The sequence below is a fragment of the Patagioenas fasciata genome, chromosome 27 (assembly GCF_037038585.1).
Source record: "Patagioenas fasciata isolate bPatFas1 chromosome 27, bPatFas1.hap1, whole genome shotgun sequence".
NCBI lineage: Eukaryota > Metazoa > Chordata > Aves > Columbiformes > Columbidae > Patagioenas > Patagioenas fasciata.
In genome coordinates, this window is record NC_092546.1 from 2,539,461 (window position 1) to 2,550,165 (window position 10,705).

The window sequence follows — 10,705 nt, forward strand, 5'->3', positions numbered from 1 at the left end:
TGCAGTGCAAGGAGAGAGCTGTGGAGAGAGACCTGCCTGCTCTTCCAGATGTTGAATATACCAAAGCAACTGGACTGAAAACTGCAAGAAGCTTTGTCTGCTTCTACTGGACCATTCTGACTTGGCTGCTGCAATCCTGACACTCGGCTACTTGTATCCCCATGGTATATGTTCTGTGGATTAAAACTGGCTAAGAAATAAACTTCACCCTGTAGCCGTTCACAGGGCAGGTCCCAGGGTGAAGTTTCACATGTTGCCCAATGCTATTCCATATTTCTTTCACAATTCTTGCAAAAATATCAAAGCACAGTCCGTAAATTCAGTGGGTGACAAAGCTCCCTGCACTGGAGCTCCCAGTGCATAGCGATGCAGAGCAATTAATCCAAGCTTTAATTACAGCTAGGACAGCACCCCGATGAGCGGTCTCTCCTTCCCTGTGCTCAGCACTGACACTGGTGCTTCCAGTATTTCCCTTCAAATTGGCTCAAACCTGCACAGGAACCAAAACCCCTTCACATGATCTTTCCTACCCCCTGATAATGGACTCAGTGGCCTCTGCCAGACTTATTCCAGTACATCGATGCTTTTCGCGCACTGAAGATGCTCAGACGGGACACAGGACTCCAACTGTGATCTCAAAAGTGCCAAAAATAGGGCATTTATCTTGTTTTTCTGTCTGCACTCTTGCTAGTACAAACCAGGCTGTTGCTGGTTTGTTTGGTTGTTTTTGCACATCAACAACTGGATATCGATAGGAATGAAACAGCCTGAAATATCCTCCTCTATCCCCCCCCCAAGAAAGGGCTCTGGTTTCCTGCAGCCCTGAAAAGTGTTCTATGAAGTTACTGGGTTAATATCCCTCACAGGCTGGCAGAAGACACACAGCCCATCTATTCAGACTGGTGCCCAAAAGCCCATCTAAGACAGTTTGGTTGGTCAGAGATGAAATACATCAAGCCCAACTTCTCGCCAGAGGTCCAGGGCTCCTCAACCTCGAGCTGCTGGGAAACTTCAGATTTACAGGTCACGGAAGGGTCTCGGCAAGTTCATCTCTCAGATTTACTCTGCCTGGATATCAGCAGCTTCGAGAACATAAAACCCACTCAGATTTCCTCCCTCAGTCCCAAATTCTGTCGGCTCGTCTGGTCCCTTCCTACGGGTTCAGAAGATGCTGTGAGTGGCTGGGCTGCAAGAGCAGCAATTTATTGATACTATAAATCAGGCTGTGACTTCAGCCAACAGGGAACCTGTGGAGGAACAGCCTTTTCTAATGCAAATCCACCCAGCAATGAAAGAGAAAGAGGGAGGAAAGCACCCCGGGAGCAGCAGTTTCAGAAGAGCTTTTCAGCGTTTTCCAAGAGGCGTCAGCAGCTCTTTGAACAGGAGCCTCCAGATAAGAGATTTTAAAAGGTCACTTCTTTGTGAGGCATCGGACAGAGAGAAGGGGACAGGAAGGGAGAGGCTGTCCAAGATGCCTCTTTTTTTTTCTCGCAGACCTCCAAATATCCTTTTTCAGCGGTGACTGAGCCTGGCACAGATCGGCACGTTGGGCCCTGTGTTTGTTCTAACAGTATCTCCATTTGACAATTCAGCTCTGGCTGAGAGGAGACAGGCAGAAACATTTCTTTTTCCAGTGGTCCTGGTGACCTGGATACATACAGATGAGTCCTGTGCCTTCCAACAGGTTTGGAGTCACCGCCTCTCTTGCGGGATGCTGAATAAGCTCAAAACCTGGTCCAGATACGCTGACCGGTGGTCTTAGACCAATGGGCTTTACAGGTAGGACAACCGCATCTGAGAAGAAAAATAACAGACCAAACTGGCTGTGGCTGGGCGTTATTTTGATGGTACAAGTGAGCTGAACTAATCAGGGTCCCTCCTGCTCTCCTGCAGCTCCTCCTGTCGCTTCTCTGCCATCCTCCACCACGAGGACACGGCCAAAGCAACGGCCTGGTCTGGTGAGCAGAGGAAAGAAGCAGGGGAGGAAACACAGGAAAGGAACAGTGGTACCCGTGTCTTCAAAAATCAACTTCGTTCACAGATAATGAATATGAGACAAACCCAACGTCCCCAGCTGGCAGAGCCCAGGCTGCTCTGGAGTCTTTGGGCTGCATTTCTACATTTTAGCACGTTTGGATGGTTTTCTCCAACACAACAATTATAATGGGCAGCCAAGGTGCTGCAACCATTTGAATAACCGTGTGTTAATAAAACATTTGCACTGTCCCACGTTGCGCTGGTACCGTAACAGGGCGGCCTGGCTCCCAGCACAGCAACACGGCGGCTGCTGAGGGGTGTAAAACCATCTCCTGGCCTAAGGTCGCACCTGAGAGTCCTCACCAGACAGAGCCCTTGCAAAACATGGCATTGGTATGAAAAACACGCGACTTGCTCGGGGCAGGCAACAACAAATCCACCTGCAGCCTCAGGAAGTAACGAGCACCTGGTCAAAGGTGAGTGAAGGACTTGAGGGTTTTATCACCGAGATAAGACCTGTGGCACTTCAGAGGAGAAATACGGCAGAGGCAGAATCACTTGGGGCTAGAAGGACAAAGCCCAAAATGAAAAAGTAGGCTCCAATGTGCCTCATTTGGTGGGTTCACCGTTCAAAGATCACAGGTGCCAGAACAAACCACATCTGTGCCACCGAACCACAAGCTGGAGCAAGACAGAAGATGGTCACTTGCAGTAAAGGAAAGCAGAAGTATGACCAGAGGAGATGAAGAGATGTGGGTGTGCAAACAGCTCTGCCGAGAACAGCAACTCCCAAATATCTCAGTTAAAATAGGGCCAAGCCTTGAGATGTTTTTCCTTACAGTTGGGAGTTTGTGTGCAAATGGGGCCCAGCGACTCGGGGCAGCAGCTACTGATGGGAGGTGGGATATTTCCCATGGGGAGTGGGTTTATCCCCAGTGCTGTTTGCTGGGTGGTGGTTGTGTCAGTCTGGAGAGGCCAGGACCCGTGAGCCTGTTCCCTCTCGGGGCTTGGGAACAACCCGGGGCTGCATCGAGCGGGGCCCGGAGAAGGGAGAGAGTGCTGGAGTAGCACTGGTGCTCCCTTAAATCTCCTGACGAATGGCTGATACGCCAGGATACGCCATGGTACGCCATGGTACGCCACGATACGCCATCTGGAGCAGCCGGCCCCTTCCTGAGCAAAGACAAAGCCCACACGCTCGGCAGACACGGTCACGCCAGGTTTGGTTGGCACAGCGTTTTTGTTTCATGTGGCACAAGCATCTCCTGACACCAGAATGGTTCCCTGAACCACCCAATGCTGAGTTTCTTTAGTCCTTTTGCTTTAACCCAGCTCCAGCCTCTGTAACTGGGCACGTGGAGCTGTGCATGCCCCCCCCTCGCTGTAGTTAACATTTAGTGGGGCTGTGCTGCATCTGAAGGCTACACCCGACTTCCCAGTATGAAAAAACCACTGTCACCTTAGAGGCTGGGGACCCTGGGCTGGGGATTTGATGCTTTTCACAGAATCCCAGAACCCCAGCTCTGCAGACCCCCAGCCCCACCTGCTCACCAGGGTCCCAGAGCAGATCACACAGGTGGGTCCAGGGGGTTTGAATGGCTCAGAGAAGGAGACTCCACACCCGCTCTGGGCAGCCTGGGCCAGGCTCTGGCACCTCCCAGCAAACAAGTTTCTGCTCATGTTCACATGGAGCCTCCTGTGTTCCAGTCTGTGCCCGCTGCCCCTCACCCTGGCGCTGGGCACCACTGAACAGAGTCTGGTCCATCCTCTGACACCCACCCTGAGATATTGATCCATTGATCAGATCCCTCTCAGCTTCTCTTCTCCAGCTCAACAGCCCCAGCTCTCTCAGTCTCTCCTCATCACAAAGATGCTCCAGACCCCTCAGCATCTTTGTCACTCTCTGCTGGACTCCTCCAGTAATTCCTCGTCCTTCTTAAACTGGGGAGTCCAGCACTGGACCCAGTTCTGCAGATGCAGCCTCCCCAGGGCAGAGCAGAGGGGGAGAATGAACCTCCCAGACCTGCTGCTCACACTCCTCCTCGTGCACCCCAGGTCCCCTTGGCCTCTTGGCCACAGGGCACATTGGTGACCCATGGTCACTGTGTCATACCCCAGAGCTCCCAGGTCCTTCTCTGCAGAGCTGCTTTCCAGCAGCTCAACCCCAACCTGTACTGGTGCCTGGGGTTGTTCCTCCCCAGCTGCAGGACCCTGCACTTTTCCTTATTAAACTTTTCTATTGAGGTCAACGAGCAAAGAGCCCCCAGCACTGCCAGCAGGTGAACCAATGTCCCTGCTGGACCCGTCCCCAGTGGCCGCTCACTCTCGGCTCTCTTGGAGCTGCCCCCGGTGCAGCCGCAGTCCTGTCTCAGCAGCCCCACCACACTGCGCAGCCTTGTTCATTGTCCCTCTCGGACTTCAGATGTCTCTCAATTTACAGGTAAGAGGATCCTCTCCCTGCCTGCCAGCCCCGCGGGCTCAGCTGGGACATGACAGACAGGCCGAGCTCCCACCGCTCCCATTATCCCGGTAACAAAGGCTCTAACATCATTTCCACCCTGAGACACTCCGCCTCGGCTCTCACCGCCAGATTTGTACCTGCAATTACTTTTTAAACTCTTAGCCGTGGATTACACAATAAAATAAAAGCTGCCTTCCTCCCCCTAACTGCGCTGGCTTGAAAACTGGGTACAGATAGCAAATGCTGAATACACACGGGAGCATCCAGTCAGCAAGGAAGTGCCATTTTTGTCCAGCGGCTTTTCACAATAGGAGCACTATACCATTTGATACTTTTCAGCTCATGAATGGCCAAGAAAAACTCACACGCTCAAGTCCTGGCATTTCCTTCAGTGCCAGCACCCTCCTCCTTGGGACACCGCGTCCCATCCAGCGCAAAGGACCCAGCACGGTCCCGATGGCACTGGTGACATAATGGGACTGGAGGTTCTTGGAGGAGCAGGGGTTAAGGCAGATGTCTTCATTTTGCAGATAATCACATTTTATTCTTTCTTACCAGCTTACACAAATTAGAAGCAAAGCGTAAATTACTTTTTTTAATCTCGTTTCAGCTGTTATTACAGTTTGGCGGGTTGGCGTTAACGTTCACGGGCACAAAACCCCTACGCTCCCCTCAGTCCAGCCTTCTGCCATGAACGCTCTGCCAAAAGATGAGTTAACACAGAGAAAGCAGCTGGGGGTGAAGAGCAGCGACGCCGGGAGCTCACGGCGCCTGGGCGATGGCAGCTTTGTCACGGACCCCAGAGGCTGCGCAGTGAAAGTCCACGAGTGGGGCTGCGGGACCGCGTCACCCGCTGAGCTGCGGAGCTGGGGCTGGGAGCACGGGCGGCCAGCACAGCACAGCACAGCGCAGCACAGCACAGCGCAGCGCAGCGCAGCACAGCACATCACGGCACGGCACAGCGCAGCGCAGCACAGCACAGCACAGCACAGCACAGCACAGCCCGGCGGATGCCGGACACACGGGCTGCTCGGATCCTTTTCAAATCCTGCCCAGATCCCACCCAGATCCCACTCAGATCCTGCTCAAATACCGCTCAGATCCTTTTCAAATCCTGTTCAAATCCCACTCAAAACCTGCTCAAATCCTACTCAGATCCCACTCAGATACCACTCAAATCTTGCTCAGATACCACTCGGTTCCTGCTCAAATTCCACTAGGATCCAGCTCAAATCCCACTCAGATCCCACTGGGACCATGCTCAGATCCGGCTCAAGTCCCGTTCAGATCCCGCGCTGCTTTTCTTGGCACGTTCCCCCCAGGAGCGTCCCTGGGCAGAGCTCGGGGGATCTGACCCGAGCCAGCTGAGCTGGAGCACAAGCGGGTGTGGAGCAGCTCTCACCAGCCCCTCCGTCCTTCACCCCGGGGACAAAGCACCGTTCGCCACAGGAACGTCACCTGAGCTCAAACGCTGGTGCTGTTCCAAGGCCACAGAGGTTGCGACAAGATTCACCCCATGCCAGGGCCTGAACTGCTCTCAGCCATCGCTGCGTCACCCGCGGATTTTGTATGGTGATAAAGTTGCTTGCTTTAGTGTCGCTTATTTGATTTTGGTAAAGCTGCATTTTTTATTTCTGATGAAGTACCCTGAACTTCTTTTTTTCTATAATATTTCATAATTTGTTATAGCTTTTAAATAACATGGACCTTTCTCTGTGTTTGCTTTCCAGAGTGTTAAAGAAACCAAGACGTTCCTCCTTGACCAGGACTTCCAAAGAGAGCCCAGAGATCACCTTCCACCCAGGCTCATCCATTAGATGCACATTTGGAACAGCTGAATACAGGCTGAGAGACCAAATGTCCTGCAGAAATACACTAGAACCTGCAGGACAGAACGGGCAGAAGTGTCAAACCTCCACAGATATTCAACTGGGAGCCCATTTCTGCGGTTCCTTTGGTCTGACAATCGTGGACAAATCCCCTCCAGCTGGTTTGTGCTCTCAACCTGCCCCAAATCCTTTGGAAGCCGCATGGAATTGAAAAGACACTATAAACGCACTTCATGATGATCACATAAGGAAAATTATTTAGGCATAAGCCACTAAAAAGGAAGCACTGAAGTTATTTGCATCTATTACTTTAAATACAAGATTCGATATTTCCCCCAAAGGCAATAAATCCAGCAACAAGTGAAGCAATTTCCCCGAGCACAGAGGGAAAATTCAGCGGGGAGGAGCAGTTTCAAATTCCCACTTGCTTGGAAATCCCGGAGTGCGGGCAGCAAACCCTGCTGGAAAAGTGAGGAAGAGGACGAGGAGGAGGAGGGATCGCCCGAACCCCCAGAGCCCCGAACCCCGAGCGGTCGCTCTGCCCCGGGTCGCGGGTGCAGCTCCCGGGGAACCTGCGGGGGGGTTCGTCCTCCCACCCCAGCCAAGAGCCCCCGACACGGTGCGGGGAACGGGCGCAGAACTCACCTGCTCCGCCTTCCCGCTGCCACCCGGGTGCTTCCCCCGTCCCGCCGCGGTGGCTCCGGCAGCGCAGCCTCCCCGGCTCTGCCCGGCGGCACCGGCCGCTCCGGCCCCGGGAGCCGCTGCAGGGGCGGGGGGCGGCACACGGGACTTTGCATACACAGCTTAAAGGCGCAGCCCGAGCACCGGTACCACTCACCCTCAAAAGCGGGTTTGTTGGTGTTCAAGCACGTTTTTCCCCCCACCCCCGAGCAGAGATGCCCCCAGCCCGCAGCAGTTTCTGCGGTTCACTCTGCCACAAGTCCCGTTCTCTTCTGTCTGGTTTCACCAGCAGGGCACAAAGCAAAATTGCCGCCCGGTTCATGGCAGCAGCGCTGGATTCACCCCACTCACCAGAACTCGCAGCCCCAAATTCACCCCACTCACCAGAACCTGCAGCCCCAAATTCACCCCACTCAGCACAACTTGCAGCCCCGAATTCACCCCACTCAGCACAACTTGCAGCCCCCCGCAGGAAACCCGTGTGGGTGATTAACGAGCACTGTCCCTTGCACAGAAAATAGTAAAAGGGAGCACTTTTACAAAAAACCACTCATTTCCCTGGTCAGACGTCCATAGGCCTTACAGTCCGTACTGTGTTTATCATCATAACAACCTCTGTGCGAGGAGAACGGCACAAGGGCAGGCAGGGATCACCCAGCATCGCACACACCTGCAGCACAGCCAGACCTGGGCAGGGTTCCCTGCACTGGAGTTGGTGTTTGAACCCACAAACGACCCTCCTGTCACCTCAAAAGGACAAAAACCATGAAAAACTGAGAACTGGGTTTGCTTTCATTTGAATTCTTCGCCTGCCGCTTGGCACAGTTCTCACCCAGTTACCACTTCTGATCCTGAGCAGCTGCAGCACTAATGGCAAACCTCAGCAGTTTGTGCGTTTAAAGAGCAAAGCAAGGAAAGATGGTAAGATTTTTAAGTTATAAAATGATCACAGAGACTTCTCGAAGTCGGTTTTGATAAGAGCATGTTCGTTCATTCCCGACACCTGCTGTCCCACACATCTCTCCAGACCAAGCAGCAGCCACCGAAACCTCCTCTGGGTTCCTCCTGAGCACCAGAAACTACGACCTGGCTGGTTAAAATTCCTCCTGCGGGTCCAGTGAACCAGGAACATGCAGCAATCTCTGAACATGAACACACTGGGCTGTAAGTGAGCAGTGAATGCCGCGAGCAGCTCCGGTATTTACTGACAAACCGCGTGTACCGTCCGTCCGTCCGTCCCCGTGGACGAGCTGAGCGCGAGCCTGACGTCCTCCAGAAAGTTCAGCCGATAAAGAAGAACCTGCACGTGTCTTTGTGGGACTGGAAAAGGCAAAGCTGCTGGAGCAAACCCCAAAAGCAACAAGGGGAGGGGGAGATGTGGAAGGTAATTGAGATAATCGATAGTGATGGATGATGGGGTAGAACCACAGGCCAGCTCCATGGTGGGAATTCAGCAGAGCAGCGGTTTGGGGTCTCACCTGAGCCCATGGGAACATCCTCCTGCGTGGATCATTTAATTCTCGGTGCCAAGACCAAGAAAAGTCCCACAAATGTTCTACGTGTTCCCCAGTGCTGATAAAATAAAGAACACTGCTTAACTGTTGTTGACTCTGCTGCTAAGTTTAGTTCCCCGTTTCAAGACATTTACCACGAATGTGGCCACTGCAACCAACCTCGCCAAGCTCAACGGGGCCACTCTGCCCATTGCGGGTTTGCTGCAATAAATAAATGCTGCACTAAAGCAATGTAATACTCAACTTTTTAATGGAAATGTCTTATGCAAGACCTAGCAACAGCTGCAGCTCTTTCCATGGAACGAGGTTCTGCTGAGAGCAGAACACTGAGCTCAGCTGAGAGCTGATGCTGAAGAGAAGGGACCTGGAGGCAGAGAAAGTATTGAAACAGAAAGTATTCAACTAGAAAAACCTCCGAGCGAATCATAAAACAGTGTATTAGCCTGAATACAGCTCCCACAAAAAGAAAACCACCGCTGATTCGTACCTAATGTTGTCTTAAAGGCTAAAGAAGTGCAGAGCTTTCTATTTTCACTCCTCTGTTTAAACAACTGTTCCACCTTGTGCTCCACAAGCACCTGGGCCTGGGATGCTGGAGGGCTGGGCTGCTGTGATTTACGGCAATTCAAAAGCTCTCTCTTATTTGCTAGAACCATTTCAGTTGGAAAAGACCCTTAAAATCGAGTCCAACCATAGCCTGACTCCAGCACTAAACCACATCCCTAAGAACCTCGTCTAAATGTCTTTTAAACCCCTCTGGGGTGTTACTTGCTATGTATGATATCCCATCTTCATCGCCTTCTAAAATAGAAATAAAACAATTGACGTGGTTTGGGATACGCGGCAAGAGCTGCGGAAGGTGGAACAAGGCAGTGTGGCTCAGTTGTGGGTGGGATGGACGTTGTCCCCATGGGCACAAGCCCCCAGGTGCTCCAGGAACCCCCCACTCCATCCTCTGAGACAATGAATGGACTTTAAACTGGGCAATTAAGTGAAGATCTTCACATGAATTGGAGCAATTGGGGCAGGAATCCCAGCACCCTGGAGACAATTCCCGGGCTGAACCTGAGCCGGCCATCAGACTGGGAGGAGGATCCAGCTTTTCCTTCCAGAGGGGCCTCAGGGGCTCTTGCTGCAAAGCCAGGGAGCTCTACATAGATAAGGTGGTTTTGGTCAACTCAAAGCGCTCCAGTCAACACAAACGGGCCGGAATGGTCAAGTAGGGGAGCTGGGAGATGCTTTGAATGCAATTAAGATAATCAACAGTGATGGATGGTGGGGTAGAACCACAGGCCAGCTCCACGGTGGGAATTCAGCCGAGCAGCAGTGTGGGGTCTCACCTGAGCCCGTGGGAACACCCTCCCGCGCGGATCATTTAATTCTCTGTGCCTAGACCCAGAATTACTACAAATAAAGACACGCAAATGTTCTGTCCGCGTTATCCAACAAGATAAAAGTCACCTAACTTCTTCATTTTGCTAATTTAGTTCTAGCATACAGGTGTATGTTTAAATCTAGAACCCTGTGTCAGCCAACACAGGATGAAGTTTAGAATCCCTTAGGATGAGCTTTGTGGCCGGGCCGTATCTCAACATCTACTGCCCCTTATTTAACACCAAACCAGTTTTTCCGGCTCTGAACCGTCTTTGTCTCCCTGGCAGCAGCTCCCTCCTGATTCCCCAGCAAACACCCCAACAAAGACTCTCCTGCAAGCTTTTTCCCCTTTAAAATGTTGTTCTCTTTTTAATTAAGCCAGGTAACACAAGGAACGGCTCAGTTTTTGTCTCCCCGGCTGCATTGTGCATCTAAAGGTGAAATGCAGAGCACACTGAAAACCATGGGAACAGAACACAGGGTGGAATCATTCCTGTCTGCAGTTGGTGGGTACATCCCTGTGATTCCATAGGGATTGAACATTAATTAACCGGTGAGGGACCGTCAGTAAGCACCTTCACCACCAGATCAGTCAGAACTGACTGTACCGATACAACCATCACATCAGGGTTATGAAAGGAGGAAAAAGAGACAACCTGGGGACGCAAACTCTGTTTCTGGTACTGAGTCTTGCACGTTAACGGAAAACTGGAAGAAACCACCGGCAAAGGGTAAGGGTTCTGCATGGAACCCAGGGGGAACCTGCTCTGCGATCCCTCACAGCACAAGGGACGTTTGGTCACACCCGGCGCAGACAATGAGAGCGAACAGCGCGATTTCACACGTCGGGGCGACACGAGCCACCAAAA

The 10,705-nt window shown here is 52.1% G+C and overlaps 1 protein-coding gene across 1 annotated transcript in view; it reads right to left on the minus strand.

Moving 5' to 3' along the window:
* The window catches only part of LOC136113159 (uncharacterized), a 194,843-nt gene that overhangs the window by 109,626 nt on the left and 74,512 nt on the right, over positions 1–10,705 (minus strand). The gene's annotated exons all lie outside the window — the stretch shown is intronic.